We start from the raw sequence: 24,651 nt of genomic DNA on the forward strand, positions 1-24,651 counted from the left end.
CGTGCGACATTTATACTGGAAGTTACTGTCTTCGGTCAGTTCGCGTAATAAAAGCAAAAAGTATAGAAAGATTTACATAAAAAATTGACGGTATAAATTTGTAAGCTCGAACATTGTTCGAGCGGAGAGTCCATCGATCGTGTTTGATTAATATTTCACGAGCACGTACTGTATCACGGAAGACATTAATATTTTATTTAAAAGTTTGCATACAATATCTCCTCGAGGCGAGAACGTGCTACTTTTCACGAGCAGAAAAACACGAAGAAATGCTGGAAAGAATGGAAGACCAGCGGGACAAAAATCGTGAAACAAAGGGTCAGGTTCTCATTCGTGCTCGCATTTAACACGTAACAAAGAGGCCTCGAAATTACAAATTGTAATCAACGTCAATTTACACCTGCAACTTGACCGACTTCGCTGGAAAGCGCAAGGACTATCGATCGGTCTATTTATAAACATTTCTCATAATTCGGGTCAAGTCCACGTTACTTCGAATGTTTTCGCAAAATGGTTATGTTCCGAAATAATATAATAGAAATTTGACCGAACAATCGAAATCGCGGCGGGGGAAAATTAGCGAATTAATCTTGATCGCGCTGACTGCTCGGTTTACTCTCGGATTATTAATGCTCGGTAGTTTCGTTACTGAATTATTTGGCAGAATGAAATTTGTAGCGTCGGTCGACGGTGATCGACGTGGCGGAACGCGTTAAACTCGAACGGTCATGATCTCGTTTCGAGACAACACACGCGTCGAAAATCGCTCGTCGAGCTTCTCGACGATTCGAAGTTGAACGCGAGTCACGTCTCGTATTCGTGTTTTATTCCTCGTCGAAAAGGAAAGAAGCGCAGAGGATCGCGAAGCGTAGCTCGTAAACCGCGGAAAGATCTTTTCACGTTCTCTAGAGCAGCGTGAACGTTAAATCGCTTTACGGTGTGCACCAGTGATACGGGTTAGAGGAAGACGGCCCTAATTCGATCCATAATTCATAACGATTACAGTGGAGCACTATTATTGTCCATAAATTAGCATCGCGCTTGGTGCGGCTGACGTTAAGATAGCTAACGGTCGAGCAAAGATCTCTAGAAACGAACCGACTGAAGATTCGATGAAAGCTCTTGAACGCGTTTCCACGAGGTTACTCGTAAAATAGAGGCTTAAGGGTGACGCGACGAAACGACCGAACGGATAGTCCGGATCAAACTCGTCGTTGCCACCGGCTGAAATTGGTCACGTCTTTGATTATCTTCCTTTATCGTTTGCAGTACCTTTACTAGCCGATTTCTTGACAAACCCGATCGATAAGCACCCTTATCGACACGGAAAGATGGAGTATATAGGAACGTTACAACTCCTTTTTTTCGTTAAAGCAGATATACCGCTTTCTCCCTATCGATACTAGCAAATTTCTAGTATAGAAATTTCTTTCTAAATTTCTGAATTTGTGGAAACATTCAAAATGTCCAACTTCGTAAATTTGAACGTTTAACAGCGTAGTATAACGTCTTAATTAATTTTCCTTGAAAATCCACATTCTATAAAACGAAGTTTATCCGTAATGACGAAATGGGATTAAAAAGAAGAAGAGAAAAATCCTTTAATCCCGTTTTCGAGTTAGCGATCACTCTCGGCGAACGACAAACGAGGAAGCCCGTGGAACGAAGCGGAACCAGATAAATCAACAAACAGACAATTTAAAAGGCGAGCAAACATACTTCGAGGTTTGTAAATAGCCAGCTTCTGTACATAATACAGTGTCTACGAAATAGTCCGGTCATCGTAGTACGGAAACGTGAGTTCAAACGCGCCAATAAAAACGTGCAAATACCGATAGAATTTCCGCAATTTTCTACACCGCTGACCCGCACGTACCCCGGCGTGGAAATCCTGCAGGATGAAGACTCCGTCGGCCATAATCATTTCCGAGAAATTGGACGTAAACGAAAATCTCAATGGCGCGATTTCACCGTGCTACCAAACTTCGTTTAATCCTTTCGAGGAATAAACGGAAATCGATCACGACTTGCTAATTACCCGTCATATTTGCGCCATAATAATTAGAACTTGTATTTCATTCGCTAACTAGGTCGTGTATTAATTATTGACCATGTAGTATTTAGATACCCATTAATGACGATGCCGAGGCGGTTTATTCAATGAGAATTTTATAATCGAAAGTAAATTGCTAATTAGTGCTCTGTTTATGATCTCTCGGAAAGTGGAACGCTATGTTTAAATGATTTGAAGTATCTCATTAAGCGGATTAAATATATATATTCTTGTATAACCGCGTTCGTAATTACGTTAGAATTATACGTAGACTCTATTCACTTGAAATTGTATAAAACAGTCAGACCATTTATACTGTACATATTGTTCTCATTATTTTTTCTCAGACAGAAACTTTCGATGTCTACTACGATATCAAATTGTACTACATGAAAATAGGTGGAAAGTTGGAAAAATTTGATAGGTCATGTTTGTTGATTCAAACAATAGCAAAAATATTAAGGAATAACAAGAAACAGAGATACTAAGGAATTTGCGGTAAACGAAACACCTCGTATTACTTTTACGCTGAAACATAGAAGGAGGTTGAAGGTACTCATGTTTCTGCCGATCGTCAGTTAATGCACCGTCAGAAGTTCCCGCACACGAAACCTCTCGAAAACGGCAAATTACGCGAATGGAATTTCTCTGGGAACTCGAGGAATTCCCTTGTAGGATCTTCCACGCCTGACTTCTCTCGGTCCAGCCTCGCGGGACGAAACTTGCCTTCTTCGAATGGCTTCGGCAGACTTTTTCCTCTCCGATTCACATGCAGCGTTATAACGACTATGTTTTAATAAGCCTTTTTACGTCCTTCTTTATTTCAATTTCTCCCGCGTGTAAAAATTGATTTTCTTATCTAAAGTTTCATTCATACGGATTAAGATGGAAGTCGCACGATTAATCTACAATTTTCTGGACAGTCGCGTCCTTTACAGCTAATATAAATTTACTCGCTAATTATTTAGCCTAAAGGCAAGATACAATCTATGACGCAAAGAAAATTCAAGAGTAATGATATGAAGATTATAATTCAAAAGAAAATTGAATAGCGATGAAAATGAGTCTGGTTCGTTACACAGTACTATAGAGTGTGTCTCGAGTGTGACAGTATATTGTAGGGGTTAAACAACTTCTGTAACGCGAAACAAAGTGTAACACAAGAGGGTGTAGACGAGGAAGGAGTCCGTAAGTGTAAGAGATGGAGTAATAGAAGTTCCGGTGATTCATGCACCGATTCGAGAAGCAACCCCCGCAAGGGGTGGGTTACGCGTACGCTTGTCTACGTTACGAGACGAGCAACGGCCGCTTTCTCTTCGGGTAGGTCGTGTTGAAAGGGGTCGTTGAAATTTCCGGTTCTATAGTTGGCCAAGCTCGTGCACCAAAAGCCACCTCTAGGTATATTTCCCTGCACTGTGTCCAGTTCTAGTATGCTCTCTGCATAATGAGAGATATATACGACAGACCCGAGGGGTGGATCACGGAGAAGAGAATTGAAATCCCGTACACCGTGGCCTGGAAGCTGCTTCCTCTAATCAATGAGGAACGCTTAATAGGTTGCCCTAAGCTTTGCTCCAAGGAAGTTTGTTCGCTAGCGAACTACCTGCTTCTTGCCGCACAAAGCGGACCTTTGTTTTATCACTGAATGCGATAAATAGGACTCTGAGCAAGGACACCATTCAACTTTCGCAATTTTTACATTTGTTGTTTTTAAAGTTTCAAATCACTGATTTTACTGAATGACTACATTTTTGTATGTAGGAGGTTTCTAAATAATTACTAAGTATGCAAGTGTTGTATATATTTCAAGATGTGCTTCTAACGAGGAACAACTGACTGCCTTCTCAATGGTTTCGAAAAAAGTTCCTCAAGAGTCGGTGCGTTCCTCAACAAGGACGCACATGACACCGGTCAAAGTGACCTCATAAAGTCACCCTCATAAAATTGGTGAAAGGCCTACCACTTAGGCTCTAAGTAACTGCGAGTACCAGCTCTAGTATTCAAGTTTGAAAACTGATATAATATTTAAGTAAAAAATATTTGTTTGAAGTTCGAAGTCATAGTCAGAGAGCAAAGGAATTTTGTAAGAAGAAATAATGTTCGAATTGGTAACTTTACAAGATGGTTCCAACGGACAGTTTGGAGCGGCGTTAGGCGCAAAAGCGATGAACGATTAAGCTGCTCCCATATAAATAGCCTTGTCAAATGTCGAGGTCGATCGACCCAGAAATGCCAGAAAGGTAATTGAGAGGTTCTGGCTGTGCGCTACGAGGGAATAATAGATCGAGTTGCGTGGCCTGATCCTTTGCGGTTGGATACGCGGATCGAACATTGTTTGATCTTTTGCGTACCTCCGGCAAACGTGACATTTGCATTTCCATTACAACCCCGGTGTATAATTTCCGTTGCGACGAATCACTCGATCTGGCTGCCCTGGCCAACTCTGTGTCGCTCTGTGTTTCGAGAATATTTATTCGAAATAATGCTGGCCTAGAAAGACCCTAAGGAAAAGGAATAGGCAATAGTACTTCTGTCATAAAAAGCAGGCAGAGTGCTCGGAAATTCCCTTTCGAAAGTAAAAGACTTGCCAGATGGATATTTGTGTCGCTGCAGGAACCCGTACGATTTGTTACGATGAAACGTCGTGAAAATTTCAATAAAGCGATATTCTTTCTTAAGTCGGAAGCAAAGTACTCTGAAATTTTTTAGCAAAAAATTGCCGGGTCCTTTGTCTCGTTACGAGAATCCACACGATTTTAACGACAAAAAGTTGTGAAAATTTTCGATAAAATGATTTACGCGGTTCGCCGCGTCTAAAAGCACCCTCGAGTGAGTCTTCACTCGCGATGAAAAGTCATGAAAATTTTCAATAAAATGATTTATGTAGTATTACCGCTTCGTAGAAGCAGCGCAGAGAAACTTTCCGAAGTAAAAGACTTGCCGAGTGGATGTTCGTGTTACAGGAAGACTCCATATGGTTTCTCAAGAATAAAAAAAAGATACTTACGCGGTATTCTTCAGGTTGACAATACGAAAGGGTAGAATCGAATGTTCGTCGAGTAGATCACGCCTGGTTGGCTGTATCAGAGAAGTTTCGATTGAGACTATTTATCCAACCTTTTCAGAGTCAACGGTCCGGAACGAAGAAAGGAAAGAACGTATCGGAAGCATGGGAAAGATAGAAAAAATTCAGTTTCCGTGGAGTATACCGCGAGCTGGATCACCGTAGAAGTCGCAATTCTTTTCTTGATGGAAGCAATAAAAGTTCATGTTGCATCGAGCACATGCTTCTGCCCGCTCGCAAGGAAAATATGGGAGTTCCAATAGAAATATTTTAGCCACCCTTTACCGAGGCTATGGTATAAAGGTGCGGTATCGTGCAGATGAAATATCCACTTTTTGAAAAATGTTCACCGAACAACACTTCTCCCTAAAGAATCATTCTGTTATCGGTAAAAATCTTTTACATACACTATATCGATACCTGTCGTTTTACAAAATTCATTCGACGCGGGTTCCGCATTATTTCGCATTATCTGATCCACGAATCGATGTTCATAAAGAAGGAACAAGTTCGAATAAATATTTGTCTCGAAACTTATCATTTCAAGACTTTTATAAGAAATTTTATTCTGAGACTTATATATAAATTTTCAGTACAAGTAAATATTCTTGAATGTTTTTTATTTGAAATTTATGTTCCAAGATTATCCGCAATAATTTCGAAGAGCACTTAAAGGTTTAATATCGATCCGGCATTCGAAGCTGGATAAAAGTGACCGTGTAAATATTTGATCGATCTTTTCAATGGAAAATGACTGGTTGAAGCAACGGTCAGTTCATTCTCGCAGCAAACTCGTATCGTCCTTTATTAGATAACGCATCGAAAACGGTTGAAATTGGAAAGGTATCCAGGGAGCGAAGAAGTTTCAAAGTTAACTTATCTTTCAGCCACTTACGCTCGAAACTCGTTACTTCGGATCAACGATGAACGGTTTCTTGCGGAGAGAAATGGGTCGAGGGTGAACAGAAACGTTAATAGAATCCGGAGCATTTTGCCTGTTAAGCGGAATTACGATAATCTGATTCGCTGATCCCATCCCGAAATTGATTAAGGTCAATACTAGCTCGGAAGCCGGTAGTTTCAAATTTCCAGACGGACCCCTGTTGACCTACATGAAACTACAATGAGACGTATCGAGGCGCCGATAACATCTCGCGAAATTACAGGGAAATTACCTGCAACTATCTTGAAACTCCCCGAACATGCGTGGGAGGTCAAAGTACATGTTCAAAAGTTCCCGCGTTTCAAACCTTCGGATAGTTTTTTTTATAACGAGCTTTGTATCTACCAGGGGAACATTGAAAATTTAGAAATTCTTTGTGAGGTCTTATCGGTTGCCCTATGATCAACTTTAACCTCTTGCACTACACATACTCGTGACACTATAGTTCAAATACGTACTTTGTGCCTAGCATTTGAACCTCTTTTAACACTAAAACTACTAAACCGGTCAAATGACTGCTCCACAAGTTGAAAAATAGATGTGTGTGCTAATTTATGTTTCGTCGTTTATTTATTTATTTTTGAACTCCATTTTTAATTTCAAATAAAGTACACATACGTCGATAGGTTTAGTGTTAACATTGTAGCAATAAATAATCAGCGACTGCACATAAAATTTGAAGTTCTTGCAAAGTTTCGATTTGATCCGAAAATGGAGTACAATGAAAAAGCGACTTTTTGATTTTTCCATGTGAAAGTTTGGGACGAGAGAACCGAAACCCAGCGCGGTTTTACGTTCCCGCGGATCAGAAAAGGTTCACGCGGAGGAAGTAAATGTTGAATTGAAGGAGCGAGCAAAGGGTGGCAAGGGGAGGTTTTTCCATAAAGGGCGAGGGATGTCTGAGTGCGCGCCTACTTAATCGCCATTGTAAGATTCCACGAGTACGCTCCACCACGAGGATCCCTTCTATCTAAGGGAAGATACCCTCGTCGGCTTCTGGACATTTTGCAACCCTTTGTGATACGGTCACCTCTCTTCTAGGGCCGCGGAAAACAATGCATGGAACGTTAAAGGTAGAAAGAAAAAAGAAAATGCTAAATCCGACCGCGGAATATTTACATTCTTTGCTAAGACAATTTCGCGAAATAATGGTCCTGAAAATAGTTCCCTACCTCGACAAAGATGCGCAACATTTTTCGAATGAAAAATTAAGAGTTAACATTTTTTTATTTAAACAGCGACGAGTCGATTTGTTCGAAACTTTTTAGATCTTAAAAGTCCATTAGTTTGCACGAGTACGAATTCCGCTATTAATTAGAATTTTGAAACCGTATCGGATACAGAGTCCGATCGCGAATTTTCCCGGGGGCAGCAGTTTAATTACGAGAAAAACGCGACCGGTTTCAAAGTAGAACCTAAAAGATGGTTCAATCGCAAATTGCTTAACCACTTTACGAAATAAGAAAGTTTCCCTTGGTTCCGTTTCTTTTCAACGAGTCAGCCTGTCTGCGCTCAAGAATGTTTCCAAAGTGGACAGTACGAATAAAGAACTTTGGACCTCTTTGACCGAACTCTGAAACACCCGGAAAAATATTCGGTTTAATCTTCTTTAATGAGAAAGCTGATTCTCGAGAAAGCAAGTTGGACAAACGCGTGTTCTCGACGAAGCTTTTCACCCTCTGACTGACTTCAATTTTCTTATATAAATTCATGTTTCATAGTGAATGTACGTTAAGTAATAGCTCGCGATTTATCTCTACGCTGATCCAAAGAAGCTCGTCTAAAGAAATTACACATCCGTCGACTGAATCGCGATTCAGACGGGGATTAATAAAGTAACGACGGAAGGAACCTAATTCTTAGCCGTCTCGAATGCACCGTGCAACAAAAGAGTGGTTTATGAAAATTTTTCTCCGAGCTCTTACTGTTCAAACGAGATCAGTTAATTACGTTTGCCTCGCGAGTTTCGTCGTAATTCCGATCGTAATAGGAATCGCAAACGAACGATACATTCGATATGCGGAGAGCGGTAGCGAGGGTGCATTACACCCTCTAGGGAAATCAGCACGGCACCCAGAATCGCGAATACTTTCCAACTTTTTTTACATCGTCTATCTCTCTCCGTTAGAAAACTTTTTATTCCGCTCGGAGAAGAAGAAGCATGTAAAATTCCCGGTGCCTTTCCATCCGGGGTATTTCTCTTTTGTCTTGCGTTATCCCCCTTACGCTGCCGCTTTTCTTTCTTTATGACCGCGGAAAATGAAAAAGTAAAGGATTATTTCCGGGAACTCGTGGCAATCTCCCTGGCGCGCCATTTGTTCGCCTATTATTTCGTTGCGCTCGTAAATCTACCGGTTCGGATAAAAGTCGATTGGCTTTGTGAATTTTGCAAGAGTTACGCCGTTACGAACGAATCTACCGGGGGGAATAAGATGAAGATTTAAAAGCAATCGTGTCTGTTGCTTCCAGTGAAACGTACACGATTCTTCTCGGAACGTTTCCTTACCATTATCTCGCGCTAAGCGCGATATCGCCTCGCGTTAAATCGGTCACGAGTAAATCAACCGCGTGACAGAGATACCAACGATTAACATCTTCTCCTCCTCTCGGGAAAGAAACTAAGCGGAATTGGCTCGCTTTTAAAAAAAAATCAACTTTTCGTACGTTTTCATTTCCGGCCCTCAAAGTTTAGTGCCTCGAGGCTCACTCAAAGTTCGTACGTTCGTTAAAACGAGCTCAAATAAAATTCTCGTCGTCTCGGAACGAACTGACAGCCGAGGGTCGTTGATTTCCGGGCAGAATCTTTTCTGGTAGAAAGCTCGATACAATTAGAGAGCGCTCATTATTTGTCGAACGACTTAAAGGCTCCAATTACCGCTAACAAACTCGATCAGCAATTCCGTGAAACGTCGCTCGGCTGGAATTACTTTCTCGAGCGGAGAAGAGTAGAAGTAGCGACTGGTCGATGATTCGACGGCGGAATTCTTGAAAACGAACAACCTAATGGTCCTACGAAACGAACGGAGAGAGAGAGAGACCATAAACAATGGATGCGGGCAAAGAACCACCCTATTATTTCCAGGTGATCGATCTTCCTTCACGGAGTTCCTAACCGTAAGGGCCTCTTGCGAGGTATCGCATTTTTAAGCATTCGACCGCCCGAAGGTGTCACCTTTCTCGAACATCCTCGTTTCTTCCGAGAAACGTATCTTTTTCTTGTTATGCTCGTTACATCTGCTCGGCACGTACTCCAATCGTTTCACACCAAATTTGAATGCTCCGTTTGCTTATAAGTTGGATATTCCATGTTGTTATCATACGTTTTTGAACGGGGTTGCGAAAAGGAAAATTGCGTTATCCGGTACACTGGAGGTTTGTTAAAATTTCAAATAAGTACAGTTAAATTATATAGACTCTCTGCTGGCAATTATGCTTAAGCAGACGTCTGCTGACTATTTCATTAGCTAACTGAAAAGTCAGTTTCTCAAGTATAAATACACTTAACCCTGACAAGTATAAACTTGGTCTTCATTTAGAAATCCTACAATGGAAAGTGAAATTGCTAGTCTTTCTGCTGGCAATTATACTTAAGGCCTTAGAGGTCCGCTGACAACTTTATTGGATAACGAAAGCCAGTTAGTTCCTCCAGTATAAATATATTTCATCCTGACAAGTATAAACTTGGTCTTCATTTAGAAATCCTACTGGCAATTATACTTAAGTAGAGGTCTGCTGACGATTTTATTAGCTAACTGAAAAGTCAGTTTCTCAAGTATAAATATATTTAATCCCAACAACTTTACACTTGGTCTTAACAACCCTACAATGGAAAATGAAATTGCTAGTCCTTCTGCTGACAGTCATACTTGAGGCCTTAGAGGTCTGCTGACAATTTTATTGGCTAACGAAAAAGCCAGTTGGTTTCTCCAGTATAAATATATTTAATCCTGACAAGTATAAACTTGGTTTTCATTTAGAAATCCTACTGACAATTACATCTAAGTAGAGGTCTGTTGACAATTTTATTAGCTACCTGAAAAGTCAGTTTCTCCAGTATAAATATATTTAATCCCATCAATTATAAACTTGGTCTCAGAAATTCTACAATAGAAAGTGACACGGTTTTCGGCTATTATTAGAGAAATAAAGTATAACAAAGCACAGCGACTAATATAGGAACGAAACGAGACACGCCGAGGACACAATCAGCAACCTACATACCCCAAAGGGAGCCATGGGTGGACAGTGAACCGTTTGGGCGTACCTTTTGTGTCCTCTTAATCATCGTCCGTGTTTCTTTGACTCCTTCTAGCTGCGGGGCTTTCCGTTTTGCTTCCGTTAAGTTCTAGCCACGGAACAATAGACCGCGTCGTCGAAAGTTATCTCGGCTCGTGTTCGTCCGCTTCAGCGCGAGCTTTCGAGCTGGCTCGCGGCGATAATAACGCGCGACAATACGACCAACGGTGTTTAACGCGACGAGAAAAATTCGTCGACGGGAATCAACGCAGTTTATATAATCGAGTTCAGGGAAATTCGACTCTACCACCTTGAAGTAAATGTTGCGGTCATAGATTTTGGTGGACGAACGAAAGTGAAATGAATTGATAAACAAGAAAATGTGGGGTGCGCTTCTCCGCTTTATACGCGGTATCGCACCGCGATAGAGGTTTTTTCCGGATGAAATAAAAATGGAGGAAAAAATGAATCGACGAAGGATGAGCGCGAAGATAGGACGCTAGGGAGCTGCTCGGAACGGTAGAGACTTCCGATCCGCTCGGGGGCGCGCAAATGATTATTCAAGCAGGTACGAACTCGACCAGCATAGACGGTGAAAGAAAGAGCGGAGTCAAACGCCAGAGAAAACGGCAAGGGGTAAAAGCGAGTCGGCAGATATTAAAAGCTGTTGGTCGCGAATAAATTCCTCGTAATTAAACGGTCGCCGCGCCGTTCGTTCGGAAGAGCCAGACCAAAGGAAGAAAAAATGCTTTAATTAATCATGATAGCGAGCAGCTTGGCGAAGAACGGGGGGGGTGAAAAGCGAGTAGAATGGAGGCAGATTCATTCGATTCCGTCGACGAGTATCGCTAAAGACAATAAAAGAAGGGAACCGAGTGAAATGGGAACGCTACAAGTGCCTTTCATCGAGACTACCTCTGTACCGGAGGATTAGGGGACTCGAAGAAAGAATAAGAATCGGGAAAGAAAGAAAGAAAAGGGACGAAAAAAGAAAAGGAATGCCTTTCAGTGTTCTGCTCGAGGACGGGGATGAAAGAGAAGGTACAAGAACGAGGGAGGTTCCGTGTGTCGTTGACTATTTTCCATCTTCTCGTCGTGTGCTGGCTTTGCGAAACTGCTGTCTTTCGAGAACAGAAACTCGCCGATTGCAATATCGATAGCGTAACGTTCGAATATAAGGCGCAGATGGTCAAGAAATTGGAAACGAACGAGGTATTTCTTTTCCGGTAACCCTCCTCCAGAAATCATATCTAAATTATGCCCATTTTAATATAACCGAGTTTTGCTTGCGTTATTGGAAATCTAACTTTCAATGGAGAGCGACATCCATTGTAATCCGACCAGCAAAAAGTTGGATTAGCATACATCGAACGCGGACTTCGATTCAAATAATTTTTGGACGCAGGTTTCGAGTGGAGCAAAAAATATCAGAATATTTATGGCTAAGGAATAAATTATTTACTCGAATAATTAAGATAAACGAACGATTCGGAATTACCTGTTATTTTCATATATATTGCTTCGAGGTTTTTATTCCGATTTTCATTCGAAAAACAAATTATTCCTGTTGCACAAATATTTTTATTTCTCTTTTACAAAATTCGCGGCAGAAAATTATGTGCAATAATGGCCAACTCGGAACAAACGTAGCGGGTTAATTTCCCTTCGAATGAAAGATATATTTCCAACAAATCGATGAAATCGTAAATCCGTTCTATCGAATTCGTCGGATTTATCGAAAATTTTTGAATAAAGGATAAATCTAGACCCAATTTGAATCGGGCATATCGATACAGTGTGTAATAAATATCGGCAATTGAATTGCGTAACACCGCGCATGTCTTTACTCCGTCGAAAAAATCAGTCAAAACAAGCGCATTGACGTGGAATCGTCGAGTGGTGGGCAGAATTTAAATAATATATTTCCAACACGGGCGTAACTATAATTTTACGGTCGGTCGGTTCATCGTGGATTTATCGTATTTTCAGCCGGAGAATTGAATAGAAAATGGTAGTGGTCGACCGCGAATGCATCGCGAGAGAATAAAGTTCGGTCGAAAATTTGCCGGCAAACTAGCAACCTCGTTGCTATAAGTCACCTGGATTTTTCGATGCAAATTTTTAAACGGGATAATAAATATCCCCAAGGCAACTACGTGACTGGTCTACCGAACGAACCCCCTCGCCGTTCGTCGTTTGACCGATCTTGTCGTTCGTCTTTCTTTTTTCTTTTGGTCACTTCATCGAGCGTTTTATTTCTCCTCCCTTTATACTCAAGCTAGAACGCAGACGTAAGGGAATAAAATGTTATTGCCAACATTTACCGTGTGTTTTACCATTTTCTTTTTCGGTGAACTCGCAATTTATTTTACGCCCTAGGATTTTATTCTTGTTCCGTCGACAAAGAATGGGTTGAAGTGAAAATTGCAAGTTAAGTTAAAAAATTGTATCCTCGCTGTTAAAAAAGAAAGTAAGGGCGCGGGTGGGTTTTCTTTGCCGCAGCTTTAGCGCCAGTATTTTTCTTCCATCAAGCTGGAAATTATTCCGGTACTCCTTCGCTGAACTTTAATCCGGTCCAAGTTGCCTCGCATCCCACAGTAATTATTTTTCGCAACTCTCCTCCGAACGATACAATCGATCGAAATGTTTATCGTACAGATTTCATTGCTTCTTTCCACCATCGGTTCAAAGAGACAACAACGGATTTCGTAGTTCCCGAAGAGGAGGTGAATTAAATTAACTACCTCCTTCGAACTCGGTCCCGCGACCTAACCGCTTCTGAAACTTTTACACCGTACTTTTTCTCCCCCATCCTTCCATGGTTTTGTCCCATCCTTTTGTCGTCCCGCCGACTTGCCCGGAATAACGAACAGAATGTTAATCCAAAAATTGTCGATCTCGACACCTTTTCTTTACCTTTACCGCGACGTGACCTCTCCTCTCCCGTCAGCTTTATTCCTCGCTGAAAAATCCTCCATGATTTTCTTTCCACGAACGATTGGACCCCGGATTCTTATCACTTCTTTACCTGCTGAATATTCGATTGGAATTCCCGTAACTCGTAATACTTCTCTCGCTTTGTCGCGGTTTTTTACGATCGCGTTCGTTGCCATTCGATTGATTAACCTCTCGCTTTATTTTCGAATTTAGTATTTCTAAATACGTTAACGCTCTTTTCTTTTTATTCTTGTATGAAGAATTTTATGGGTCTTATGCATTTTATGAGATAAGAAGTTTTTGTTGAAGTAAGGATATTCGACGTCCGCAAAATAAATATGAATCGTGTAGTTTAGAGACCGTGGGTCACGTAGATCATTAGTACTTGGCAAACTTGGAGATATCGTAAATGCATAAACATCTGCGGTGTAATAACCATTCCGTCATCCGACTTGGCTATATTTATAACGAGAACGTTTCCGCACGGAAGAGCAAGAATTATTATTCATCCACTTTTTCCTTCTACCTCAACCTCTATTTTCATTCTTTTCTCCGAGTGTTTGCTTCTTAAATATTATCGTGCTTCACGGCCAGCGTTATTCTCTTTACTACTACCGAACAAAAACTTTAATCGCTTTCTTCTTCTTGACGTTCCTTCCCGTTTCGAGCTACGCGTCTAGAAATTTCATCACCGCAAAGCCGAACGAGATATTTGGAACGCGTCGGAATATACGTTACTTTTCTATTATCTTATTTCAAGGCGAAATCGGGCTTCGCTAAGAAACGTTTTTCTTATCTCGCCTCTGCGTCGCTGCATTTCCACCTAATCTCGACCTCTTATCTTTTAATTGCGCGAATCGTGCAATGAATCTTAATTGCCTTGGCCGGCAATTTAATCGTTAGATTTTCTCCGATTTCCGCGGGGGCTTGTCTCGCGAGTTTAAGAGAATCGATCATCGAACGATTAGGTAAATCGGTCCCGAGGAAATTAGCCATCAGTTTCGTGATATTTCGCCGCGTGAACTGATAACGAGGCGCGATAAGAGCAAGTACGGAAACGTATCGAGGGTTTAGATCCGTGAATTCCGTTTCATCCGGTTAATGCACTTCGCCAGAGTTCGGCCAACGAAGTTATAAGGGCGACGAGATCGAAGCGCATGTATCGTAGCTACGTATACAACGTATTCGTCTACTAATACCGAACAAACTTACGGAACTTTATGCATCATCTGCATCTTATACGTGCACGTATGCTGAATTTTCCGTCGCGAAAAATGCCTCGATAAAGAATAACCTCTCTGGGCTTCATCTTCGCCGTTGCCAACTTTTTGACGTAAACGCAAACTAAGTATTATACGCAACTTCTGTAATTTTCAGATAACAGAGATACCGAACTTGCTCTTATAAACCCGTTATATTCATAACTTCTGTTTTCCTACCTTCTCCGCTGCGCACCCTCCTGGCTCGTGTACAGGATGTCGCTGAATTAGGGGTAGATAGCACCTCGCTGCAATTCACTGCAACAAGGAAAAATATCTTGCTTACTTCCACTGCTGCGAGAATTGCTACACGTTGCGTTACCAACAGTTAAATAGAAAATTTACGAAATTAAGAACTCTGAAAAGTAGAATCTTGGAACATCGAGAATTTGAGAAGGTAAAAATTTTGAAACCTTCAAAGTAGAAATTGTGAAGTCAGAAAGTCAGAGTTTTGAAAATTGAGAATTTTTTAATTAAAAATTGTACATATATAGAAACGTGAAATAACGTCACAGAAAGTGACCTACATATTTTTCTCTCGCAAATAAAAGATGAATGGAACTCGAATAAAATACCGAGTTCCAATATAGCAATTAATAAAAACAAAATGTTTAAATTCGATAACACAACGTCCCAGCATGTTAACATGCACAGCAAATATAAATGCGGTGTAAGTGAAATTTCCGAGCGTAAGATCAGGAAATTCAGCGTGCAGAGAAAGCAAGCGAGCAAGAGGGAAGACTTCTTTTATTCGGTCCAAGGGGGGCAGGAAAATTTAATTGGCCCACGGAGAGAGCGTTTCACGAGAAGGCAGCTCGTGTCGACGTTTAAAAGTTTCAACGACGCGCGGCCAAGAACGTCGACGCTTTAATTCCTCGAAAATCGTCCACAAAAAGGAACAAAGAAAGGTGAGAAAACCAGCGTGTTCAAGCAACGAACTGAGCTATTTCTTTCGGACACCCTAATACAAATTGCTGAAACAAAATCAAGGTTCTCGAAAACAAATTACGAACCTGACCTCCTGAAATTTTAACGATTACCCTGCGAACTTTTTAATTCGACGATTCGTTTACTTGCTACAATCGTCTAATTACTTGGGACAGCGTTTTTCAAGGGACGAATATCAAACTATCGAAGTTTAGTTTCTCCCGAGAACGATCGATCGACCAAAGACAAATGACAGGTCCTCGGACACCGGACACTTGGAATATCTCGTGTTTGTCCAGGAGGCAATGGTTAGGTTTACATTAGGACCACTTCCGCCCAATTGATTAGTCTCAATCGGTTTAGGTGGCTCCTGGCCGCTCCCACAAACCGCTTTTATCGATCTCTGTTCTTGTCCTCTTAAATGCTCTCCCATTCGATCACAGAAGTCAAGCTAGCAAGCTAGGATCAATAACTCGTTGCGATAACTCGTATTAATTAAAACAAAATAAACGGTGCCGATCGTCGAAATTTGCCGAACGTCGAACTCGTGCAAGAAGATTCTGTTCGAACAGTCAGGGATATTAACGACGTATATCGACGAAGCACTATTTGTGCACGAAAGTTCGAAGCTTGATCTGGGGATGCGCGTGAAGCTCGCGATAGCAGCTACGAAAATTAATTACGCCGTTCGATGTTCCTATCCCTCGCAGTCTGCTGCAGTGCATGTTAATTACAATAACACCGTTTATGAATTAACGCTCGCCATCGATCTTGTCGCTTTCCACGGACATTGTCTTCGTCACTTATCAGCTTACGTTTTCTCCCTACGTTATCGTTTCAAAAAACACTCGCACAACTTTTTAATTTAATTCTACTCAACCCTTTGTACTTCTATGTCGAAGTCACGTTTCTCTTAAGTGTTATAAATAATTCAGAAAATCAGATTGGTTGGAAAAATTCTATTCTGCAAATTGCAGAGTTGGTAGGTATTAGAAATTAACCCTTTGCACTTCTATATTGAAGTCACATTTCTCTTGGATGTTATAAATAATTCAGATAATCAGATTGGTTGGAAAAATTCTATTCTGCAAATTGCAGAGTTGGTAGGTATTAGAAATTAACCCTTTGCACTTCTATATTGAAGTCACATTTCTCTTGGATGTTATAAATAATTCAGATAATCAGATTGGTTGGAAAAATTCTATTCTGCAAATTGCAGAGTTGGTAGGTAATAGAAATTAACCCTTTGCACTTCTATATTGAAGTCACATTTCTCTTGGATGTTATAAATAATTCAGATAATCAGATTGGTTGGAAAAATTCTATTCTGCAAATTGCAGAATTGATAGATAATAGAAATGAACCCTTTGCACTTCTATGTCGAAGTCACGTTTCTCTTAAGTGTTATAAATAATTCAGATAATAAGATTGGTTGGAAAAATTCTATTCTGCAAATTGCAGAGTTGGTAGGTATCAGAAATTAAGAGGTGTAATTTCGAAGCTATCTATATGTCAGACATCCAAATGAAAAAAATTGCGAATCAGAAATTCGCCGAACGTGTGCATAAGTTCTCGAGAGCACTTAACCCATCGCTACCGTTTCGCAAATTTGAAAACTACCCTACACTCGAGTGAGCCGTCAAAGTATCGTGTCAGAAGTTGTCGGAGGTAGATTCGTAACGAGTTCAGTTAGATCCTGTGATCGTTCGGCGCGATTGCTTCGGCTCGTGTCACACGTGTTTCGCAGTCAAACGAAAAGATCCCCGTAATTTCGTTTCGGCGAGGCGAATTCCTCCCTCTGGCCCCGACGTTTATTTCGCGAAAGAATATTTTTAGCCGGCAGGGACGCCAGCTATGACGGGCAGCTAGTCCGCTCGACATTCTGCCGGTTAATAACCCCTTCTTCAACGTTTCCCCTCTCTCGCGCGTTCTTCTCTTTTTCTCTGTGTACTCTCGTCGTGGCTGCCTCTGTTCTCTGGTCGCATTTTCCGTCCACGAAGGCACACGTAAAAACGCGGAATACGTCCCGACGTGGATGCCTCGTGGATCGGCCCTTTTACGGCCACACCAGCTGCGGATCATCGCGAGCCGAGATGCCCGATGAATCGCGAAACTCCTGTGTCAGCGATACGCCTTCCTGCGAATGCGTCGATCAATCGTTTCCCGAAATTCCTACAATTTTCTCGGCACTCGAGCGAATCGATAAAATTCGGGAGAAATGAGTTCCGGTATGAAGCTGTAATCGTAAAGCCTCGAATCTAGTTCGGGTAATCCTAATAATTCGAAATTTCGAGTACACGGTTATTTACAGTTTTATACCGAGACCCTTTGATTATCGAGCCCCCGTAAAATTCAATTTCTTGTTCCGTTAAAATTATGGAAGCAGGCAAAAGAAAATTGGCACAAGAGTCGGCTAGGAAACGAAAAAACGAAGTTGGCAATGTAAAGGAGACTCTTTGATTTCCATTGGTCTTCGCAACCTTATTCTCCAACTTTATTCCAGTCCTTTCAGCATTTGCTACGCATTTTTGCTAAAATTACGTAAGTTGGAAAAAACTTTACGAAGGAACGAAGTTCAGAAGACGGCTAATTGTTGCTAATATTCTACAGTGAACTTTACTTTTATTATATAGTTACTTGCTTTATTAAAAAGGGAGCGTGATATTTAAGCGGAATATTCCGATCAGGTATATATAACTCTTTGCTTGAATAAAAAGGAAATTATTCAACTTCGTTTGAAATATCGATCGCGAACGTCGATCGAGAATTCCAAATGCGATAAACTGACAATAGAGTTCGAGCCCTGATCGTTCAGTTAACTCCATAATTTGGATGTTCCGTTGAAACGTGTCTTGGACGTTTTCAAATGGGGCTTTTCAGGTCTTTAAAGCTTTCAGCGAAAACTTTCGAAATTCGCGGTGAAACGAATCGAAAAGCTACAGAGAGAAAGAGAGCCCTTCCGAGCGAGATAAAGCGAGTATTAGGGGTTAAAAGCAAAGGACGGCGATCCTTTTCCACGGCCCATCTAATCACGTTAATGGAATCTTAATGTCGCGACTCTTACTCTTTCGAAGTGTGTAAAAAAGTTCCATAAAAGGAGCCAAACAAAAGGTCCCTCTGTCGCTATGGAAAATTAAGGAACAATGGCGTTGAAGGGTGAGGAACAGGATAGAAGAAGAGATAATAAAATCCAAACGAACTAGAAGAGTTTTTTGTTCTTTTTTTCCATCCACTCTCTCCTATCTTTCAGCCAGTATCGATCCAGATTTAACCCATTTCCATCGGCCGGTTGATTTACGCCCGGTCTTTATTCGAGATCGAAATTCAAATTACCTTCTACCGACTGAAATTACCTGCTCCCTGTGAAACGTTAAACATGTCAAACTTTTTATGAACAAGAAATTTCTGAAACGGTTTCGAACCACGAGTTCTATAACTATATTTTCCGCGCGCAACATTGTGTGTCGATAGAAGCGTGATAAAATTCGATGTTCATAAAAAAAATTACCGTGGAAATGGGAACGAAAATCGCCTAACCGGACAAGTTTCCGACAACAAAGCATTTTCATCGTTCCCTCTCGATCTTAGCACCCCTGTTTTGTCGCGGAACAATGGGACCACGAGCAACCCTGTTTCTCTCATGCATAATGTATTCATTCGACGGGCGTCACCGGTCGCGATAAAGCCGTATCATTGTTTACGAATCATTGAATCGGCTGAATGAAATTACACCGATACCAGTGACTGTCGCGGAAACTTTCGATCAGTGTGTGTCGCGACAACCACTTCTCTATCGCTCCATCCGGGGCACTAGAGCCATTCGATGTGCCATATAGTGGCACTTCAGGGGATTCTTCTAAAGGCCCGTTAGAAAAAATACAAAACCATTTTTTACAACTCTGTCAACCGAAATGAACTGCCGTCAAATACTTCCCCTTTAAAGTCTTAAAACGATTTAGCCAAAATTAAAGGAGAGATACCACGGTTAATTTATTACGGATTTTTAAACGTTCTCGATGCTTCTGAACGAGTTGCACATTGCTGCTAATTTCTTTGTACTTAACTGCCGAAGTAAGTAGTTTGCAAACGGCGATAAGTAAATGCTAAATCGAAATTAATGAAGCACGATTTATGTGACTGGCAGGATTTGGCAGGCCTTCCCTGTTTGGTATTCTTTGAAGAAGCGAGTGTCTAGGGAAAAGGCAACTTTTAAAGTAGTCTGGTCTGGTTCCGGGCGTTCCAAGAAACCAAGTGCTGGAAAGTTTTCGATTCAAAGATCCGAGGAATCTGTGCGTGGCTCTGATCGTTCCAGATTTAGTCCTTGATGTATGGAATTAGAGATCGCTTCCGTGTCGCAGCTGTTTGGAATACTGAATTTAAAAGAGCTGCTCCATGTTATTTTATTTATTAAAATATGTTTGACATTATGGTACCCGTGCTAGGCAATGAATTGTGTTTCTACTGCGATAATCAGGTTAAAACATCCTCTTCTTCTTCAACATTAATAATATCTGTTAAGTCTCTCGTTCATCATTCTTTTTATTATACTCGGGGTTTCTGTTCAGAAGAGAACGAAGTAAATTTGATGCGTTTGAGAAAAGAGAAAAACATCCACGAAGTTTCTTTTCAATTCCAAGCTAGAGAAAGATTGGTCACGAAATCCGAGATCATTCGTTTCTTAGAGAGCTCCGTTTCAAAGTTTCGGTGTTCTTTGCCATTCTCTTAACCTTTCGCAGCACGGGAGATCTTCTCTCCCGCTTCTTGCGCAATTGTGACCTCTGCGAGCGTGCATTTAAGAGTCGTAAAATGTTAATCATTCATCTTCTCGATCAACGACTGTACTCGCTACTCACCGAATAATTCGTAAGTACGTTGATAAAAATATGATCACATAAATTTCTTTACATCGTAGAAATGAACAATTTGTTAAAAACGTAGCAGCGAGTAGAAAAGTGCTTTGTTTCAATTTTGCAGTCGGTATTATGCAGTTGCATTTGTAAAACAGTTGGCCGTGTAAAACCATGAAAATCACGGCGAAGAATCCACTTTCATTTGCAAAATTAACGCCTCCGTGATGTACGGGCCACTCAACGGCCGGAACTAACTTTGAATTAATTGTAATTGCACGGGTCGCAGTCGTCCAGTGATTTACCTCGTGAGGAACCGGCAGAAACATTTCGCGAATTTCGTGAATTCAGCAAAGCGATTAATTTAAGACACATGAAATTCAAAGTGACCCCTTTTGTTCGCTGTTCACGCACAGTATTTCACGCTCGAAAGCGACCAATTTACGTTATTGTTACGTTTGTTGAACCCCGGAGAATTTTCGTTTAATAACGTCACCGTGACGTAACGTGACACACATACGGGTACGTTGGAACGAGAATACACCTTTCGCCGGAAAAATGGCTGTCGCGCGAAAGGATTTCGCGAATGTCAACGTTAGGGTGGTTAGCTTTATATAATACGGGAGAGATATTGATTTAGTGGATCCTTCGAAGATACGAAGTTGGTAAAGTACTTCGAATGGCAAAGTTCGTGCTGGACGTGACCAGATCACGATGAGAAATTACTCCAACGATTACGAGGGTGCTCGTTACTCATCTAATACCGCAGCAAACCAGTGGGACGAATTTGGACCAGGTGAATGCCGATTAGTTCCGACTTCTCCGCATCAAAATTGCAAACAAGCAGTAACGACGCTTTAATTGTATACCATGAATTTTTATACAACGCATAGCGATCGCCGGAAAACAGGATTCGGTAAAAAAAATCTTCCGACACTGCACCAGATTCTTTCGTACGAACAAAACGATAAATCACCGAGGTTTTCTTGTGGACCACCGTTGCCGTGATTTCTTTCGATTAATCAAAGACGTACCCGACACAAGGATTACCATTAATTTCTCTCGCTTCGGCGAAACGTACCATTGCATTTGTTGAATTAATCTTTGTTTCAAGGAGAAGAACTCCTGCAATTACTATTCCGAGCAGTCGTACTTTCACGAAAACAATCGAATTGTAAAATAATCTGAAATCTTAAAGGGGGAGCTAACCGAGATAGTTTTCAAAAGTTTGCTTAAGATCTTTTGTAAGTATTTCTTAGTTTCTACAATCTATGTACATACGGTTGTGTTGTACTACATTCGTCACAGGAAGGATTATCTCGAAAATCCTTGCTTGATCATCTATTCATACATGTAGGTTCCCTGACGTAGCCGTAATTGTCCACCTGTGTCCAAGGGTCGCCCGTTGCTACTCCTCTTTCCACTTGCAATTATTTCGCCACATGTTTATGGGACATTAATCTCGGCAAATGTTTTTCAATACATTCGCTCACATGCGTAGTCACCATTTAAAATTTCTTTAAAGGTCCATACGAAATACTAAATTTTCAAATTTTTACATTATCGAGTTTGTTTTAAAATTCAGTTCCTTTTTAAGGTGCAGTCGTAACAGAGTTTATGACAAAATTCGAGTGATTTTCTATGATAAAATTCGCTTTGTAGTAAAATTCATTGGCAGTTCAATCAGCTAACGTCGAGGAAAAAAGGCGCGAAGTTACAAAGGTAATTCGAGCGAATAAAGGGAAAAATAATACAGGTGGACGATCGATCAAAGCGTGATCAAGCTTTCGTAGGAAATAAATCGACACGCGCACTATTAGGAGAACATCGTCGCGGAGAGCTTTCGGGAGTCGAAAAGTCTCGAACCGTACAATCCTTTTCAATCCCCTCTTTCATTTATCTTCCGGTACTTCTTGCGAACAACGAAAAGGCATCGTAGAAATTAGCCAACAAAACATGAATAATTCGATGAAAATGTGCAAGCCCTTAACTAAATTAATTCAGCCACTTCAAAGGCTTTTAAAGAGGATCAAATTTTTCTTTGATCCAGCTACTTGTTAAGCGAGATTTAAACCGTGTCCAAGAGGATAAGTATAATAAGTCAGACAGTTTCACGAGGGGTTAAGAGACAGTCTGCATGCAGCTGACTCTTTACCGAAGGTGGATATCCACCTGGACATGGCTTATGCTCGAAAGCCTCTACAAAGTCTAATCTCTGCTCCCATAAGTGGATTAAAGGTCTTTCGGATTCTTTCCTACAAATTACCGTTCGTATGCTAATTACTGTTGCGAACTTCCGTTTCATACGCGTCAAATCCCTCGAAAGTCCTTTCGTCGATTCAGAGCACGACGCAAACTTCGAAATTGATTAGTTTAATTTGGTGAACCTTGACTGTAGGTTGAAAGCTTCTGGTATTCCCTGGACAAACGACTTTCGTTCTTTTACTGCTTTCATACTCTTTCTTGGGCACCAAGAGCTTTTACACCGAGCTACATGACGCGATACATCGTTTCGCCCGGCAAAGGCGCAACGTGACAGAAAGAAGTCTCGCGGGGATGCCGGAAACTGCTACTTTGCGGGTCAAAGAAACGTTTGTTCGCGACTCGTGTGGTGGACGTCGAACCGTTCTGCCCGCCATACTGCTCTCTGTGGACTATGTTTTACCGAGAAGAACGTGGTTTTACAGCCCTCTAAGAATCGGGTGCGCCGAGTGTGCATCAAGAAAATGCGCGGTTTAACGCGAATCACTGAAAACACCGCGTCACGTATCTCCAGTGAAAAATTTACTTATGGGAATGCAAGTGGTTGCTATAACAATGAGTGTTTGTAAAGAATTTGCTACGCAAGAGGAAAATCTATGAATTTTCAAATATCCTTTAGATTATTTTCTCCAGAACATGAAACCTACAAGCGAACCTTGAGGACTTAGGAGAACCTATAGAACATCTAAACCGTCTACCTTAACCTTATTAGAAAGTCATTTCAATTTAGGAAACTTGCCAGGTCTCTACATTCCTAAATTTTCAAATATCCTTTAGATTATTTTCTCCAGAACACGAAACCTACAAGCGAACCTTGAGGACTTAGGAGAACCTATAGAACATCTAAACCGTCTACCTTAACCTTATTGGAAAGTCATTTCAATTTAGGAAACTTGCCAGGTCTCTACATTCCTAAATTTTCAAATATCCTTTAGATTATTTTCTCCAGAACATGGAACCTACAAGCGGACCTTGAGGATTTAGGAGAACCTATAGAACATCTAAACCGTCTACCTTAACCTTACTAGGAAGTCATTTCAATTTAGGAAATTTGCCAGGTCTCTACATTTCTAAATTTTCAAATATCCTTTAGATTATTTTCTTCAGAACATGAAACCTACAAGCGAACCTTAAGGACTTAGGAGAACCTATAGAACATCTAAACCGAGTCTACCTTAGCCTTACTAGGAAGTCGTCTGAATTTAGGAACATTGAGAGAATCCAGAGCTCCCTGCTAATAAATTTGACCAGTTGAATCTTGCATAACGACACGAAAATAGTTCCGTAAATGAACTTGTACTCGTTCTGGCAGGGTAATAGAGAAGTTCACCTTCAAATGATACATTACAATAAAACGACATTCGAAACTCGAGATTGACGAAGTAGCAGTCTTTAATCAGCCATTTGTCGGCAAAGTTCAAGAGTAAAAGGAAGTAGCAACACACGTTGTTCCCCAGAATTGCGAGAGCAAACGCAAACGCGTATAATTGTACACACGAAACAATGGTCTCAACTATCTCGACGCTGGCCGGGTGAAAAGAGAAGCTTAAAACGCCGGGCGAATTTCTCGAGCAGACAGAGAGAAAACACTGTTCGGCAAGTGAAAACTTTCCGGCCGACAGAAGCTGCTTTTGGTATCGAAGAATCGAAAACGATCGCGGCTAACTTTCTCCTGAAACTCCGACAACACGTTGATTTTGAAGCTAACTTCCAGCAACGACTTCCTCTCGGCTCCACGCTTTGCGAATTTATGAGAAACGCCATGGTCGCGTGTCTGTTACACTACAAACCGAATTTTGGAAACAGGAAACCGTAGTCAAGATTGTTCTTTTCTGAATTTCGTTGCCACGGATACTGCAACGCTTTCACTGCTCGTGGTTTGTCTTCTGCTCTCGTGTTACTTGTACGCGTGATATTAAGCGGCTTACTGTCGTAGAAAATGTTGCTACGATTGATAGGAAGTGTAGATTTTATGTAAATTCTTATATTATATTATATGACAGGAAAATTACACTGGTTCATTTATATAAATTTGTTATCCTACAGAGAATAACCAGATGAATATTCATATACCCCATTTAAGAGAATGAAGAAACTAATTGTTTAAAAAATATTAACAATCG

The 24,651-nt window shown here is 41.0% G+C and overlaps 1 protein-coding gene across 4 annotated transcripts in view; it reads right to left on the reverse strand.

Annotated features, from left to right (window-relative positions):
* Nucleotides 1-24,651, reverse strand: part of Tpst (tyrosylprotein sulfotransferase) — a 142,892-nt gene that overhangs the window by 71,514 nt on the left and 46,727 nt on the right. For 2 of the 4 annotated variants that reach the window (XM_076530379.1, XM_076530375.1), the window contains exon 3: nt 14,673-14,750. The exons of 1 other annotated variant lie outside the window; for it this stretch is intronic. The gene's annotated coding sequence lies outside the window, so the exon portion shown is untranslated. Of the gene's footprint in view, nt 1-5,060; nt 5,080-14,672; nt 14,751-24,651 lie in introns of those variants that run through there. One more of the 4 variants, XM_076530377.1, reaches the window with a different exon arrangement.

Source organism: Megachile rotundata, chromosome 4, assembly GCF_050947335.1.
Source record: "Megachile rotundata isolate GNS110a chromosome 4, iyMegRotu1, whole genome shotgun sequence".
Taxonomy (NCBI): Eukaryota; Metazoa; Arthropoda; class Insecta; order Hymenoptera; family Megachilidae; genus Megachile; species Megachile rotundata.